The 16,771-nt window shown below is 47.1% G+C and overlaps 1 long non-coding RNA gene across 1 annotated transcript in view; it reads left to right on the top strand.

Moving 5' to 3' along the window:
- Positions 1–315: 315 nt before the first annotated feature.
- LOC130390341 (uncharacterized) overlaps positions 316–16,771 on the top strand; it is a 29,889-nt gene continuing 13,433 nt past the window's right edge. The window contains exons 1-2 of the long non-coding RNA XR_008896768.1: positions 316–777; positions 2,072–2,122. This is a non-coding gene — a long non-coding RNA (uncharacterized LOC130390341). The remainder of the gene's footprint in view (positions 778–2,071; positions 2,123–16,771) is intronic.

Here is a 16,771-nt window from a genome sequence, read left to right as displayed (position 1 = left end):
TTCAAATACTTATTTTTTTTATTTTAAAATCAGCGTTATGTGAGGTCATGATCACTCAATGTATGATATTGTTACCAACAATCATACTTACCTCCAAAAAATGTAACATAAGCTCAAGTACTATTATGATTTTACAAAAACATCACATGGTCCTGCCTTTAATAAGAAACGTCAAATAGAAAGTAGAGATCGCTTCCAGTTATGTTTATGAAAGATAGATTAAAAAAGTTAATGAATAAGGACGATTTTCAAATTCCGGTCCATATTTTCCAAACCACAGCGCGCTAACAGAGAAATTCAATTAAGGATCCTCTCCCCACTTGGAGCCGGTCTCCAGGGCACATCTTGCGGGCGACTCACCCTGTAAGAAATAAGAAAATGCCTCAATAAAAACATGTAAATCTGAAATAAAGCGACAACTTTATCCACGAATGCTGCCCAGTATACACATTTATCACCCGGGTCCTTTTACTTTGAAGTCAGCGAAAGACAACGAAGTGCAGGTAAGAGTTTCCCTTTCTACCCCCGAACTACTACGTGCGTATTTTCCACGGATACTAAACTAAAACGAGCGAGAAAGCTAAATCAAAGTGTTTCGGGGGAAATGTAGTGAGTTTGATGCTGAACGATCTCCCGAGACCCGTCTAGAAGGACACGAAACGAACACACGCCGGATGAAAGGCGACGAATCTCGGCTGTAGTTCCACACCGCGGCGCGCCGACGCGCCGTCACGGAGAACCTGGCTCTTGTCTCGTCTCCTGCAAAAACGCAAAACGGTCGGGATTGGGCTTTCCTAAAACTTTAATAAGACACCTGTGCCAACGCACCAGAGAACGGCTCAGACACAACAACCGCTCGCCGCGCCGTTCAGTTTGCAAACTGCGTTAGCGTTGAAACTTTTTCTGTGCACTTTTTTCCCTCTCTCTCCATCAGAGATGATGCACCATCCAAATGATGACAGATTAGCATACGGTGTGTTCAGCGTGGAAACCTGGCGTTATTTCAGTGTGCACCACCCGCCCAGGGACACGACCACCTCACGATGCCGTGCACCGAGGCATAAGACAACCTGCACGTCGCAGCCCCCCTGGTGTTTACCGTAGGAGGCTGAGTCTTTCCAACTCCTCTGGCTAGAGACACAGGCGACTGGCCCAATATTCATCACAACACTCGCATTTAGATGCAACTTTGAATGTGTAGGAACGTAATTCGCAGAGACCTATGCAAATGAAAGCCGATGCAATCGATATGCAAAGGCTTAATGCGGAAGCTGGAGATAATATTTCCACGGATATTTCTTTATCAATTGTTATTTTGTCTGCTGTATGCGCTTCCAGTGTCATGGCTTCTGGTGTCCAATGACACACAGGACTCAGATTTCCATTCGTCTTAATTTCTTTGTTTACACATTACAGTGGTGTAGAAAATACTTTCAATAATTGAAATAAAAGTGCATGGAGGCCTATACGGCATGAGCTATTGCCTATTTACACACACACACACACACACACACACACACACACACACAGTCCTTCCCCAGCCCTAATTCATCTCTTCTAACTTAAACGCCGAGCATCGCCGTGTCATCTCCAGAAGATATGGGCGTCAGGCTGAACTATTCATGACTTCAGTTGCTTTCGGGAGATTTATCCTCTTCTTTCCTGTATCTAATTCATGTGCGTATTCATCATGTTTAGTTAGTTCTGTCCTGCAGCAAAAAAAACAAACCTCAAACATATCACTTTGATCTAAAATATAATATATCATGTACCTGTTCAAGGAAATCTTCTAATCTTATATTCATTTATTAATGTCTGGATGTGCTTTCCGCTGCGTTTCCAGTTTTATTGTAACAGATAAAGGAGTGAATAGATTACTGGCACTTTGAAGCCAGAGTTATCATATTCTCGCCTGATCTTTCTCCTCTGCTAATTATTGTGTTGTTTTCAGAGCAAATATGTCATATCCATGGCGACCGGGCAGGTTTATTGTCTCCCCTGTGCAATAGCTCACATAAGTAATTAATTATCCCCCCCGTTCTTTCCTTCTGCTCTGTCTTTGCTTAAACAGATCATTCATGGAAAGCCGTCTCCCTGGCCTGCTAACGCGCTATATCACAAGGTAAACACACCAATGCTATTCTACATTCAACGCTTTGTAACGTCGGCTCTTTAAACGCAAGAAAAAGGCTGTGATATAATTCTTAAAAAAAAAGATGACGTTACAGGCATATACAGGGATGAATATGCTCGTTTGGATTGTATTCTGATGTGTTGATGACATACACACAGCAGACGCCAACAGACCTGGAGGTTAAACTTTAAAATCCCAAATCAACATGAAGCCCAGCGGGGATGGGAGGGTTGTTGAAGGGAGTTCATGTCACTCAAACCATTGACATTACCCGACTGCTTATTGAAATCAGCTACCAGATGGATAGGAAATAGAAACCTTATCAAATGTAGGGACCACTGTTTCTGAATCGGGAGGTGTTCAGTCGACTGGGGGCTGTGCCCACATAGTGTGTGTCCTTGTGTTCGTTTGTGTGTGTCCGTGCGCAGGTGTGGTGGCGTTTGATGCAATGATATATATGTGTGTGTGTGGTTATGCGTGTTTGATGAGATGGCATATCTGTGTGTGTGTGTGTTTGTGATTGTTTTTGTGTGCTTGCCTGCATGTGTGTCTGGTCGTATGTGAGTGTGTGTCTTTGCGTTCTTGTGTGTATGGGTCTGGTCGCGTGTGTGTGTGTGTGTGTGTGTGTGTGTGTGTGTAGTAGCATGTGTCTGCTGTCCACATGTCCGTCCACCTCGGCCGGAGCCTCCGGTCGCCCTCCTGACCGCCCGGGTTCTCTCTCTCTGTCTCTCTGTCTCTCTCTCTGTCTCTGTCTCTCTCTCTCTCTCTCCTCCTCCTCCTCCTCCTCCTCCTCCTCCTCCTCCTCCTCCTCCTCCTCCTCTCTCTCTCTCTCTCTCTCTCTCTCTCTCTCTCTCTCTCTCTCTCTCTCTCTCTCTCTCTCTCTCTCTCTCTCTCTCTCTCTCTCTCTCTCTCTCTCTCTCTCTCTCTCTCTCTCTCTCTCTCTCTGTGTCTCTCTCTCTCTCTCTCTGTCTCTGTCTCTCTCCCTCTCCCTCTCTTACTCTCTCTGTCTCTCTCTGTCTCTGTCTCTCTCTCTTCCTCCTCCTCTCTCTCTCTGTCTCTGTCTCTGTCTCTGTCTCTCTCTCTGTCTGTCTGTCTGTCTGTCTGTCTGTCTGTCTGTCTGTCTGTCTGTCTGTCTGTCTGTCTGTCTGTCTCTCTGTCTCTCTCTCTGTCTCTCTCGCCTCACGCATTGATTAGACACCGCAGCGTCCATCTGTCAAACACACTGCACGCCCCCCCTCCCCCCTCCCCCCTCTCCTCTCAGATCCCCCCCCCGCCCCCCACCCACTTCCCCCTTTCCCTTGCCGTCCCGTTCAGCTGAAGTGAGCCCGCCCGCTCGGAGACGTGACCCTGAGACTAAGTTCAAACCGGTGACCTCGTTATTGACTTTATTATGGTTGTTATAATTTCATGTTTACGACACACACATTTCTCTAGGGTTTAGTGGAGTGGTCAGTGTTTGTTTTGTGTTTTAACGTAGGGGTGTAATCATGCCATTCTTAGAAGACGTTTTTAAAAGTTATTGTGGATCATATTGTGGTTGTTTGTTTGTTTTATTCCTATCGGGGAGCATTCCTCCCGTTCTGACTAGACGTTCTTATTATTCAGTGGTTTTGTTATAATGAAGTGTATGTTTTTCTTGTTGTTTCGTATCGATGTGGCATCGTCTCATTCTTGGTGGACAGCTTTATGATTCAGTGTTGGTTTTGTTATCAGTTTGTTTGTTTTGTTATTGGGCCGTTCTCAGTGGAGCTACACTGTCTCTCTGAATGTAACTGGAGGTAAGGTGGTCCTCAGGCTGAGAGAGAGAGAGAGAGAGAGATAGAGAGAGGGAGAGAGGGAGAGGAAGAGAGAGAGAGAGAGAGAGTTAATCAGCAGCATGCCATGCCTCTGGCGTCCCCAGTTCAGGCAGCCCTCCTATCAGTCACTGAAATGTCTCATAAGTACCCATCTGCATCTGTCGCGGGGGGTGGGGGCTGAATTAAACCTGTGTGTGCTCTTGTTTTGGGTTTGACCTTGGCTTCGTTGAACCTCGGGTCGTCCGTGTCAAATAAACGTCAATAATCCCAGTGCGGCGTTTGACGGACTCGGAGAGCGATTGCTTTTGTTTGCCGACGCGTGAGTGAGGGGGCAGCGAGGCCCCTTTAGTTTTCCCTCTGATGTAATGATTTGTACCTGAACGCAGGGAGGTGGTGGTGGGGGGGGGGGGGGGGGGGGCGGGGGGGTTCACAGCCGCACGGGTTTCTTTTATTTTTTCCTTTTTTTAATCATCATTATTGTTTTTGTTTTAGTGCCGCTGGAAATGTCCTTTTTGCATGCTTGATCAGTCAGTAGAGAAATCCAATATAATGGCGGTTCAAGGTGAATTGCATCCCATGCATTTGCCGCCCTTTGACGGGGGGGGGGGGCGTACTCTGTGGAGCAAAGAATAAATAAAATAAACAAATCACACAGACAACGGTAATATACGGTTGATTTTGAAGGCATGAAATAAGTATCGATCGAACACCCTCGTGGGTCAGATGAAAATGGCCTTTTTGGTGATTTGTCCGCCTGCCATTCAATACCATAAGGGGGGGGGGGGGGGGAGTAGGGAGGGAGGGAGAGAAGAGATGTGATGGAACAAAAAGAGAGGAGAGGAGAAATGGGGAGGGGGGGGAGAGGGGGACAAAGAAAGTGAAGTAAGAGAGAGAAAGAGAGAGAGAGATGAGGGGAAAGACAGAAAGAGAGAGAAAGAGAGAGAGCAGGAAATACAGAGAAGGATAGCAGGGAGTGAGAGTGGGAGGGGAAGAGGAAAAAAGAAAAAAGAGGTGAGGAAAGGGAGAGAGGGAGGGAGGGAGGGAGAGAGGGAGGGAGGGAGGGAGGGAGGGAGGGAGAGACGTGGAGCAATCAGCGGCTGCGAGTGGGCTGCGCCGGCCCTTTGGAGCTCATTATCATTCTTAATAAGTCTTAAGGAAAGACGGAGCGTTGAGTGTAAACGCAGTAATCCCGGCGCGGGCCAAGGTGAGCGAGGACATCAAGGCACGCACATGGCTCCCTGTAGGCCACTCCGGGGCGGGGGGGCTGCTGAGAGCCCCGTTAGGGATACGCGTCCCGGGATAGAGTGGGGACATCCAGGCTATCTGGGAAGGACACCTGCAGGCTCTCTGACCGCCTCACCTATGGCACTGGGTAGACCACGCCCCCACCCCCCCCCCCCCCCCCCACCACCACACACACACTCCCAGAAGTTTCTTTCTTTCTTTCTTTCTCTCTTTGAGTTCCTTCAACTCATCCTGGATTCAAGGGGAAGTGGTTGTGTTTTGCCAAGTTTCAGATTTAAAGTGTGTCGGTTTTTATGTATTTATCGCATTTTTTCATTTTTACCGGCCTTTGTGGTCGATCCATCTTGAGTACCTCCTCAGATAAATGACCTGGCCTCTGTTTTAGCATTTTAATCCAATCAGAATTGTCTGATTTCACCTCATTAGCATGCCCTGTGGGGAACTCTCCTTGGGTATGTTTCATTATTACTTTATCTTCCATGTTTAGTCCTCTTCTCTGTGGTCCCGTGGCCAGGAACACGACTGTGAATGGAGTGTGCCAATGAAGAAGTTTAGCTGATTGAAAAGTCAAATTAAAGTAGAATACTAAAAGCTGTCAGAGACGTCGTTTCTCCCGCTGGGCGTCCAGAACAACAAAGTCCTTGAGGGAGCGGTTGGCTTACAGCTGCGGGCCAAGCTGCCGGGCTTTGGGTGTGCTCCAAAAACAAGCATTAAAAGGAATTGGCTCAACCAGTGACCAATTAACTCATCCAACAAATTGCCAGGCACTTGGGGTTGTTGTTCAACCGTGTTGTTTTTAATGTCAATCCAACGGCCTGTTTATATACTAAGAGCAGGCGTAGCATGTCGTCGCTATAAACCGCACGCAGAAATATGCTACGCAGAACGTGTGCAGTCTTGTCATGCGTCGATAATGTTATGCGACGGCCGATCCAAGTTTTCCTAATGCATGGAAATACCTGGTGGAGGACTCGTAGTAAACGCATCGTATTCTACCCTTGTTGTCGGGGAGAAAGTTGGCTTAGAACGGAATCGTCGGGGGGGGGGGGGGGATAGCACAAGCATACAAGCGCTACTAAGAGCTAATAGCTTAAAATAAGGCAGGCTTTTGTCTTGTTGACTGTAATGCCTTTCCGGTGGCACTCTGTCACATAAAGATGAGTTACGCACAAACAGATGTTCTGAGCCCCTCTACTGTCATTTTCTGCCGTTTTTTTCTTTCTATAAAGGTTAGGAAATAAAAAGAAATGTGGCCCACGGCAGTCGATGGGCCAGATTACTGTTGCATCAGCCGTTTGGCAGGATTCTGAAAACTGCACCTCTCAGATTCAAGTTTTATTCAAGTATCCATTACGTCGAGTTCCATCCCGGCCTGAGAGCAGCAGTCATAAAATAAGTCTTTAATGAGTAATACTATTAATTAAAAAGTTGTTAATCAGTGATAAATTGTATTTTATCTACTTGTCAATGCTTTCTAGGGGAGTTTCAGTCCATGACATTCATTTTATCTTTTTATGCTTTCTTACTATAAACAGCCCTGAGAACACAACACCTTCTTCCCATGATGCACCTTGTCCCCAATTGGAACCAAAGTCATTTTGTGACAAAGCTGGTGAAAACTGCCTATGCCAAAGTCATTTTATCGCCTTTATTTAAATATTCTCCTCAGCTGTATGGAGCGTAAAGTCTGCAGAAGCTGTGCTTCTACACAGAGTCGCGCTTAAATGATTCATTAATGGAGGAGGAACATGTTGTTTGTATAAAAATGAATTTACAACAGATTGAAACTATAACACGAAAGCGTGAAGCTCTGGCGCTTTGCGGTGCGTGTCGGCGGCGTAGCTCGTTCCAAATTGGACGGCCTTCCGTAATGAACACACAGGAGATGGCAAAAGAGAATGCACCCAAATGCGCTATTTTAGAGTAATAAAGTTATTGAGGGAATTTTAATGGGCAGCCCTGTTTTGGGAGGGATGGAGCATTTTCAGATCCACAGGAACAGCAGCGAGCATCGCTCTACCAGATGGATCCCCTGCAAGGCTGGGCATCTCCAATAATGATAGATTAAAATTACTCCCTGTAAGCCCGTAAGTATAAAGAGGTACTTTATTGCACATCTTTTTAGGTATTAGCTCCTCTTTTTTCTGCTCTCCTCTCCTTAAACCTCCTCTCCTCTCCTCTCATCACCTCCTCTCCTCTAGACTCCTGGTGTCTTCTCTCTCTCTGTCTGTCTGTCTGTCTGTCTGTCTGTCTGTCTCTCTCTCTCTGTCTCTCTCTCTCTCTCTGTCTCTCTCTCTCTCTCTCTCTCTGTCTCTCTCTCTCTCTCTCTCTCTCTCTCTCTCTGTCTCTGTCTCTGTCTCTGTCTCTGTCTCTCTCTCTCTCCCCCACCCCTCCCCTCGGCTGCTGTTGGCAACCTGGCCCCTCCCCCCCGGGGAGTCTGGGAGGCAGTGAGCCGTCTCCATGGTGATCTGAACACACCCCCCCCCCCCCCCCGCCGGCCCGTGGAGCCAGGCGTGCGTCGGGGTGAGAGGAACAGAATGTCACAGCAACAGGTTTTTCTCGGGTGTTTTTGTTTTCGCCCCCAACCCTCGGTAGGATTGTGTGTGCGTCGCGGCGTGCTCGACGGCACCGCGGGGACCGGGGGGCAGCAGGCTTTGAGCTCGTCACAGGAACACACTGGAGGCACATAAAGAGACAAATTGTGTGTTATGATTATTTGTTGTCGTATAAAGGGGGGAAACCATAAAAGAATAAAGAGATGGAGATGTTACATGAAAATGAATTTGGTTTCGTTGTTGATTTGTTTGCGAGTCTAGAACGTTGTCGGGGCTTCCAATTATTTAGAAAGGGATAAACGGATCCTTTTTTTGGTTTGTCCATAAAGCTAATTTCCTGCTGGGAAGGCGGGTTTGGCCACTAGGGGCAGCAGGGACAGATGCAGGCGGCTCCATTTATTAAGGGCTGATAAACTCCTGGATGAGGTTCTGCTTTGTCTCATGAATCAACCCCGACAGCCGGCGAGCTGCTGGTTATTCTTACCAAGAGAGAATGGGCAGCGGGCGGTGACTGGCAGTTGTGTGAACCATGTCCACCAGTTATGGGGAAGAAGTTGCTTGTTGTACTTCCTATTTAATACCGTCTGTAAAGCCCCCCACTAATCCCACCCCCTCCAACACCCTGTGCTCGGTTTAGAGAGAGGGGGGGAGAGAGGGAGAGTGAGAGGGGGAGAGAGAGAGAGAGAGGGAGGGAGAGAGAGAGAGAGGGGGAGAGAGAGAGAGAGAGAGAGAGAGAGGGAGAGAGAGGGAGAGAGAGGGGGAGAGAGAGAGAGAGAGAGAGAGAGAGGGGGAGAGGGGGAGAGGGGGAGAGAGAGAGAGAGAGAGGGAGGATCTTTCCAGAACAGCTTCTGCCCCTAGCCCTAGAGGCGACAGGGCCTGTGCCCTGTGACAGGTTCCCCCCTGATCCAAGAGGTAGGACGTGGGGGTCACCATATGCCAGAGGGCATCCCACCAAACCTTACTGCCTGGCCTTGTCTTGACCCCTTGGCCTCCCAGTCCAGTGCCAGCCCACCATGCAGATAGGAAATCTCCACTGGTAATTAGTGTGTCATCTACATATATGCATGTGTAGTGCGTATCTGCTTTACATTATTATTTCTCGTACATAATTTACGCCTTTACATATTTGTGGCTACCGTTACATTTATTTATTTGCACGACGGTAATAATACACAATAATCATTTATTTCAGTTAATATAATTTGACCTGTGGACGGTAGCACTCTGTGGCGGTCTACCCCCTGGAGCGAAGGCAGCAGCTAGGGCACGTCTTAGCCGAGCCTCTGAGTGCTCAGAGCCGGCCCCGGGACCCTGCCTCTGTCCCGGGGCCGCTCTGTGGATGACCTCCACCAGCGCCCCGTCCGCCTCATCACTAATCCCTCTCCAGGATCCCCGCCGGCGCCGGGAGTAAATAAACATTTTCAGTGTTTATTGGGATGCGGTCGCCAGGAGGGACTCTGAAGCCTCCTCCTGAAGCCGCGCCAGTAATTAGCAAATTGATTAGGAGGAACTTGAACACACCTCCTCGCTCTTATCTCCCCGTTCTAGGACAATATTTGCGGCGCCATGGGACGGTGTAAATATTTTAAGGGAAACCCTGGGTGAATGTCATTAGCCGGCGACGGGACAGAACAGCTGTCTCCCGACGAAGGTCCCAGCCAATTTTCCTTGTTAAGCGCCATTTTGCTTCATAATGTGTCCGCACAATCTCAACCGACGGAGGCTGAAGTGTTAACTAGGCATGATTTCTAATCGGATGTGGTCGCTCGAAAAAAACTGTTAGTTCTTCGTTTTAGATTGTGTTCTGACGGAAATGGCAAACTGGGTGGAAAGTGTTGTCAACACGTATGTTTGTTTACGGATCTGCACTTAGCGGCTGTCCTCCCGCATTTGGCATACATCATTAAGTTCTAACTGGCCAATCAGATTGCCCGTTCACACGGCATTCCAGAACGTGTTAGTGACAACTCGTTAACAGAAAACAGAAAACTGACCCAAAAAATGGGGGATAATCCGTCCGGAATACTTCGCCCTCCTGAATTGTTGTGTTCCTCTTAAATGTAGGAACGTGGGAGGAGCTTAGTGCCTCCACCACTTTCCGTAGCCAATCTCTTCAGGGCAGTTAAAGATAGAAAGAGGGAGAGAGCATACGTGTACTCTATTTGACTTTCACAAGCCCTCCCCCACACGATGTATCCTGTAAAGTTTAGCATTCAACTCGAGAGCAAATGCAGCCATCAAAACTGCTTCATATCCATAAACCTTATTATGGGCAGCACAACAAGTGATGCTTGACTTGTAAGTGTAAAGGCGTCTTAATTGGCTGTGATTTGCCTGACACGGAGCGATGGCGATCCATGTCTAGCTCAGATGGGGAATGCTGAATTTCCAAATGATGGCCTACCTGTTTTTAGAGGCTGTGCATACAACACCAGCTCTTTAAATTTTGGATTTTACCACTAAGTGACATTGCTCTGCCCTTGATAATGTGAAAAGTGCAGGCTGAGAGGGAGGAACAAGAGGCAACGTTCCAAAGCTACACCCCTCCTAAAACGCTTCTGATGCAATATTCAGACTATATACATGCATACATACATACATAATGTCGAAAATCTATTTTTTATAAATGTATTTTTCATTGCAGTTTTAATTGTATAGTGCTTATGTATAGCCTGTGTGTTTATGAGTACCCTGAACAAAACATGTGTTGTGCAGAAGGCTTTTAAAAAGCAAATTTCCGAATTTCTTTCTCAAGTGGACTGATCATTAAATAAGTGTAAAAAGGCAACTACAATAGTTTAATTATGGACCTGTATTGAACTCAAGCCCAGGTCCTTCTGGCTCAGATGATGGTATTAAAAAGTCCATTTTATTTATGGAAATAAAATTTTACCTTCAGAGACAATAGGCTAGTTCTGTTTAACGGGGCTGCAGACTTTATCTTTTTAATAAAAACTCTGCGAAAGTTTAATTAATAAGGGACTTAAAACTGGGGTGATGAGCAAGGGAGTTGGGTCTTTAAGGGGGTACTTATTTTTCCATCTGGGCTATCCTACAAAAAAACTGTCAATTAGTGTCCTAAGCCGAAGAGACAAAAACGTTATTAGTTCTTGCAAAAAGAATAATGGGTTTAAAGGTTTTGCTTCAGAGGAAGGCAAATGCCCAAGCTTCAGTCTGATGGATTCTCACGTTTCCAGCTGTTATCAAAGTTCTGGTAAAACGCAGGTCTCGTTGGTAAGATTGTTACGTAAGAAAAGTGTCTGCAAATCACGTCTGCACGATACTTACACATTTTCTAGGGAATTATGCAAAGTAATGTTAATTAAATACTTGGGATTTTATGATTTGCTTCAGGCATTGTTGACTGGATCGCCTTCCCTAAGACACTTTGTCAAATTGTACATTAGAACACATGTTTGTCTGTGTGAACTAATCTCTGATCCTTAATGTGTAACATGTATATTATGTGTATTCCACCCTGTACAGTCTTAATGGCAGGCCTGTTTCTCACAGCGCAATACTCACCGGCTCCCATTCCAACATCTCTTCTGTTGCGTGCTTCATATTGAAGCAATCCTTTTAATCGCACCAAGGTGTATGGTTTTAACAACACACGTTTCACACGTGTAACCTTGAGCAATATCTTCCTCTTCCTGGAAATGGATCACATCCTCCACCCTGATTTAGGACTCTTACCTTGAAAAGGCGAATCAGAACAGGAATTTCTGTTTGCTCTTTTTTTTAGTAACGCAGGTATGAAAAGGTGGGAGATTAGGCAGGATTATGGATGCATTTATTGAGTGGCCGTAGAGCAGTCGTTTCCAGGCACTGAGCCCAAAAAGTGTCATTGAGGTGGTTCCGCGCACACGACGGGGGCTTTGCCACCCGCGCCAGCGCTCATGACTGATTGGTTACAGAGATCCTCCAATAAATTAATTGTTTCCACTCAATGGTTAAGTATGTGCTACTCTCCCAAATCGAGTGCTGGTACTTGGTTATTACCCTTTAATAGCTCGCTTGCCAAACTAACGATATATTACTCCATGTGCAGCCCCAGATCAGAGAAGATGAATTGGCTATTAATTAGAGTTGCACTAAGAGGCCACGAGGGAGAGACTACTCATAGCCATGCAATCCCGTTCAACCAAGACCCCTTCTTCTACCCTGACTGGGGGCCAGTCGGGACCAGGCCGGGTTCGGAGCCAGGTCGGGTTCGGGGCAGAGCTGCTGACACTTCAACCCTGATTTGAGCCCCTCTGTACTCGGCCCCCTTTTTGTGGAGGGTACGACCAAAGGGACGGCCGAAGGCGGCTTTTAACCACCGCGCCGGGGGGAGTTTATGGCGTTGTTCGGCTGGGGGACGCGGGGGGGAAGGAAGGCGTGGTGAGGTTATCCGGCCTGTTGAGGTTCCTTAACAAAAGCTTCACGTTTGAAGGACTTTGATTCGGAAAGTTATGGAGGGAATATGTGACAGGGCCGGATGATTTGTGTGCGTGTGTGTGTGTGTGCGTGTGTGTTTGTGTGTGGGGTGCCGGGCGGGGGGGATGTTATTGTTTGGCTCACTTTTCTCGCGCTGCTCCTGAATTAGGCCTTTTATCACAATTAATTAAGCGGTCTATAGGAGCAGCTCGTCTTGAGCTCATCCACGCAGGATAAATAAGTCAGAGCGGCAGGATATATGTCCTTTTATGGGCGCCGTGATCTCTCCAGGCATCTGTAGCGGGACAAAAGCTGTCTGCGACGGCTACACTTTGCGGAGGACATCGCGGCGCCATCACTCACGGCTTACGATTCTTTTATGACTCGTTTTGTTAAAAACCTCTTTTTTTAATGCAAGGTATCAGGAGTTATCGCCCATCTATGCAAATGGGACAGTGGTGACAGTTTGTTATTCATGTCATCGTCTTTTTAAACACTTAAAGGCCATAAATCCCCCCCCTTCCCCGACAGGGCGTCTTGAAATTGCCACTAAATATTATTAAATATTTTAACAAGTTCCTTGTAAATATGACTTAAATGTGCGCGCGATGCGCAGGAGAGGAAGATGGCTTCAACTTATTAGAGCTGTTAAAGTGGCAGCCATTCATCATCTGAGGCAGCTTTTGTTTTGGCTACTTGGCTTACTTTACCCTGACGTGCACACGCACACGCATGACCGCACGCACTCACACGCACACGCACAAACAGAAGCGTTAGGGTTCATGCGTCATATTCCACAAGTTGTAAATATCTCGCTTTTTTTTAATTTGAATGACTTTTGGGCAATGAGTGACAACCTCCTCACTGGTGGCCAGCACGTATTGCCCAGAATGCATTGTGAATTATGTTTCATTTAATGCAATAACATGACTTGCATAAACACGGTGAAGCACTTTGAAGTTGAATAGTTTGAGTAAGAGTTTATTTCACGGTGGATTGTGAGGAACTAACGTAAACTCTCCGGAGCAACACTGAGTAAATATATTAATTTGTAGTTGAGGGAATCCGGTTCTTGCGACCTGCGAATACGCTCTTTCCAGAGAGCCCACAGCAGGATATTGCTGAGTAGCGGTCAAAGGATCTTGGAAAACCATAATAACGACCGGTTCCCTGAAATAGAGTTGGGGTTAGGGTACAAAGTCACATATCTAGTTAATAACAAAGTCAGGCGAGATGTGAAGTAGCTCAGAGATCTAAATATAGTCGGCGCAGCGACAGTGTCGGGGCTGTGGTGCATCGGTGTGTCCCGGGGTATTTATACGGCCAGAGGAAGGCAAGATACAGCGTTTTGATTCTGTCTGTCTAACCGCGGCTCCACTCTGCCTTATAGAAATCATCAGTCTTTCCTGAATAGCCTATCATTTTGCTCGCTTTAAGGTGGTTTTCTATAATTTATGTTTGAGTTATGAGAAGTTCAATCTCAAGTTCAGGTCCTACAGTTTGACCACATTGTATTCAAGCATAACTTAATTCATGGGGTAAATAATACATCATTATGGAAAATCTAATATGGCGCACCAAAAATACATCTGAAATGATCATATCATTGCTCTCATATAAATCATCATTGCTGTCGCACATCGTGTGTGTGTGTGTCTCTGTGTGTGTGTGTGTGTGTGTGTGTGTGTGTGTGGGTGTGTGTGAACATATCACGCATTTTGTGTTGTACATGTTAAATTGGATCGTTGCATGGTTTCGAAACATTTGACCGGAATGAACAAAACATACCCGTAAAAACAGCCTGAACAAATTTGCAGAAAAAAAAGAATCGGTGCGCAAACAATATGCATTTCATTTTGCCCGCTCAGTTGAACAGTTGTTGACCCTCATCTAGTTCCGCTAGCGTGGTCCTCAGGGCCACAAACAACACAACACGAATCAACATGACTGCGGGCCGCGCGGGCCCAGAAGATACACAGAAGATACACTTCTCCTCTTTTCTTCTTCTTCAGAGCTCTTTGCTTACCAGTGCTGTCCGTGCACATCACTCTCCCCGGCTAGTGTGACATGACAAGAGCCGTGTCAGCAGCCCCCCCGTCCCCGTCTCTCCAGAGCCCTCTGTGACTTTTCCCTGGGGTGGGCAAAATACGAGTACCCCTTGTCTGACTGACTGTAACCTTGCCACCGGCCTGTGTGTCTCCATGTCTGCGTGTGTGCGTGTTTTGTGCGAGTGTGTTGGTCTGCAGACGTGCGTGTGTGTGTGTGTGTGTGTGTGTGTGTGTGTTTTGTTTCCAACTGAAAAGACTTGGAACAATGATGACTCAAGCCCAGCAGAGTAGTACACCTCAGGGGAAAATAAAGGGAGAGAAAAAAACAAGCACAACACAAACTAAAGCTCCCAAGTAGATGAGCGAGCAGGAGTGGTGCTTGAGGAGGTCTGGAGGAGCGGGGCTGAAGCCGGAGCAGGTCTCCGTCTCAGCCCGGCACATTAGATTAGCGGCCCTCGTGTCCAGGAAGTGCTGAAAGCCACTACAGATTGTATCTCCATGAGATGCTGTCCTTTTGGTCCGGAGACAGTTGCCAGTCTCTTAGGTCTCGGAAAAAAGCGCTCCAAAGTACTTTTCAATCCGGTTAGGACCAGATATGGATGTCTAACGGCTTTTAAGTCTTGAAGGGTGGGGGGTGGTGGGTTTCTTATTAGTTTATATTAGGGTTAACTACGAGGTCTGTGTTGGTATTTGTGCGGTCGCTCATCTGTTTGCTGCACATGAATGTCTCTTAAATTATTTATTTTCCTGAGGCCGCCATATGGTACTGCAACGTGTTTGTCTTGGAGCGCAGCAGAGAGAAGCGAGGGCTTGATTGGATTACTGCTGGTGTGTGTACATGGGAGACGCTCTTCAAACAATGCCCGTTTTTTGTTATTTCTCGCTGGGCGGGCTCTGTTGATGCAACTGTATGCAACGCACCCGGCGCACGTCCCTCTGTTCTCCAGACACAGCGGCGTGAACACCCGGAGTGGACGGCCTGGGGGCGGCCCATGGAGAGGGGGGCGGCCCATGGAGAGGGGGGAAGCCCATGGAGAGGGGGGCGGCCCATGGAGAGGGGGGCGGCCCATGGAGAGGGGGGCGGCCCATGGAGAGGGGGGTAGCTGGCCAGAGACACGTCTATTTATTCTGAAATCGGGTCCCTCGTCATTTCTTTTTTATTTAAATGCCACGATAAATCCCAGAACCTTCTCCCCAATGCATAGATGATAAAACATGGCCTTAAACCGCCCTGATTTGTGGGGGCACCTTGCCAATTTTATTTGCCACTGTTAACATTTTCCTCCCTGCATTATGAATGGTGCTGGTGGGCAAGGGGAAGCCACAAAACAAATGGCCCGGGGAGTGAGGGTAAACACGGGCAGCCGTGAGGACTCCAGACTAACACTGACACCGCCTCCCCCTCCCCCCCCCCCCCCCGCCTGCAGGCCCTTCTCATAGCCCACCAGACCCCCGATCTGTGTCTCGGCTTCAGAGCGTACTGCCCGCTCAGTGTTGTTCTCTGACATGGGAGTAGCCCTGTCAAGCGAGGCTTGTTGACTGATTCTTATATTTTTTGCTATACCGGCGTACCGCCACGGCTTTAACAATGTTGTCAGGCGCTACAATAGCCTAGTCAAAGGGTTTTATGAACTTTATTTCCTCATTCAATGAAGCCTGACAATTACTTATTGCAGCGGAATCTTAAAAGCCTGCCAATGAAAGTAAATTGAATGAGCACAATGAAATCATATATTTTTTATTTTGTATTAAAACAAAGTAATTCAGTATTTAAATATATGACGTATCATTACACCACTACGACTATATTATATATTTTGGCCCCTTCTGCGCAGCCCTGTTGGAACCAGCCTTGCGGTTGCAGTCGAAAACAGGCCATCAAAAAAAAAGAAAGTTCATTAGAATTTGCTTTAATGAATAGTGAACGGAATTCCAGGCCCACGTTTGTGTGTGATTGGATCCGATTCCTCTTCTCCCGGCCTGGGTAGGGTGAGCTCCCTCTGGCTAGCTGGAGCTGACAGCTAAAGCACTGCTGAGCTGGTTCTCTGTGTTCAGGGATTTTAATTCCTCCTCGCGGTAATCAGTGACTGATGGCAGCCCTAGTGGCTCGTGAAGGCGAGTCCTATGACAGGCGCTTGATCGTTTGAACGCCAAAACATTAAAGTAAAACTGGGAATTTTCAAATAAATCAAGAGAACAAGTCCTTTGTGGAGATCAGGTCGGATTAGTCGTTGGGATTGTTGTTGTGATAAGGCTTGCCTTCTGGCTTCGGGGTACTAAAGGAAACCGGCAGGAGGGCAGCCAGGGGTCTGAACCCCTTTCTATTTCATTTCTGGTATTTTCAATTCATTCCAGTTTCACCTTTTGCCCCCCGGCTGTCCCAGCCTGGCCATATTCCCTGTTTGGAACATGAGATGAATTCTTGGTTTTGTGTCAAAACGCACTCTTCATTTGTACCGCCTGGCCGTCCACAATCCGTCATTCAGCGCGCAGCCCGCGTCTCGAGCTCTGAACGGCTGTATGAACCCACCTATGCAATAAACATCAGACGACAGATATTGTCTTCTTATGATC

This window comes from Gadus chalcogrammus, chromosome 1 (assembly GCF_026213295.1).
Source record: "Gadus chalcogrammus isolate NIFS_2021 chromosome 1, NIFS_Gcha_1.0, whole genome shotgun sequence".
In the NCBI taxonomy this organism is placed as follows: Eukaryota; Metazoa; Chordata; class Actinopteri; order Gadiformes; family Gadidae; genus Gadus; species Gadus chalcogrammus.
Note: the sequence above shows the minus strand (reverse complement) of the source record. Positions and strands in the feature narration are given on the sequence as shown.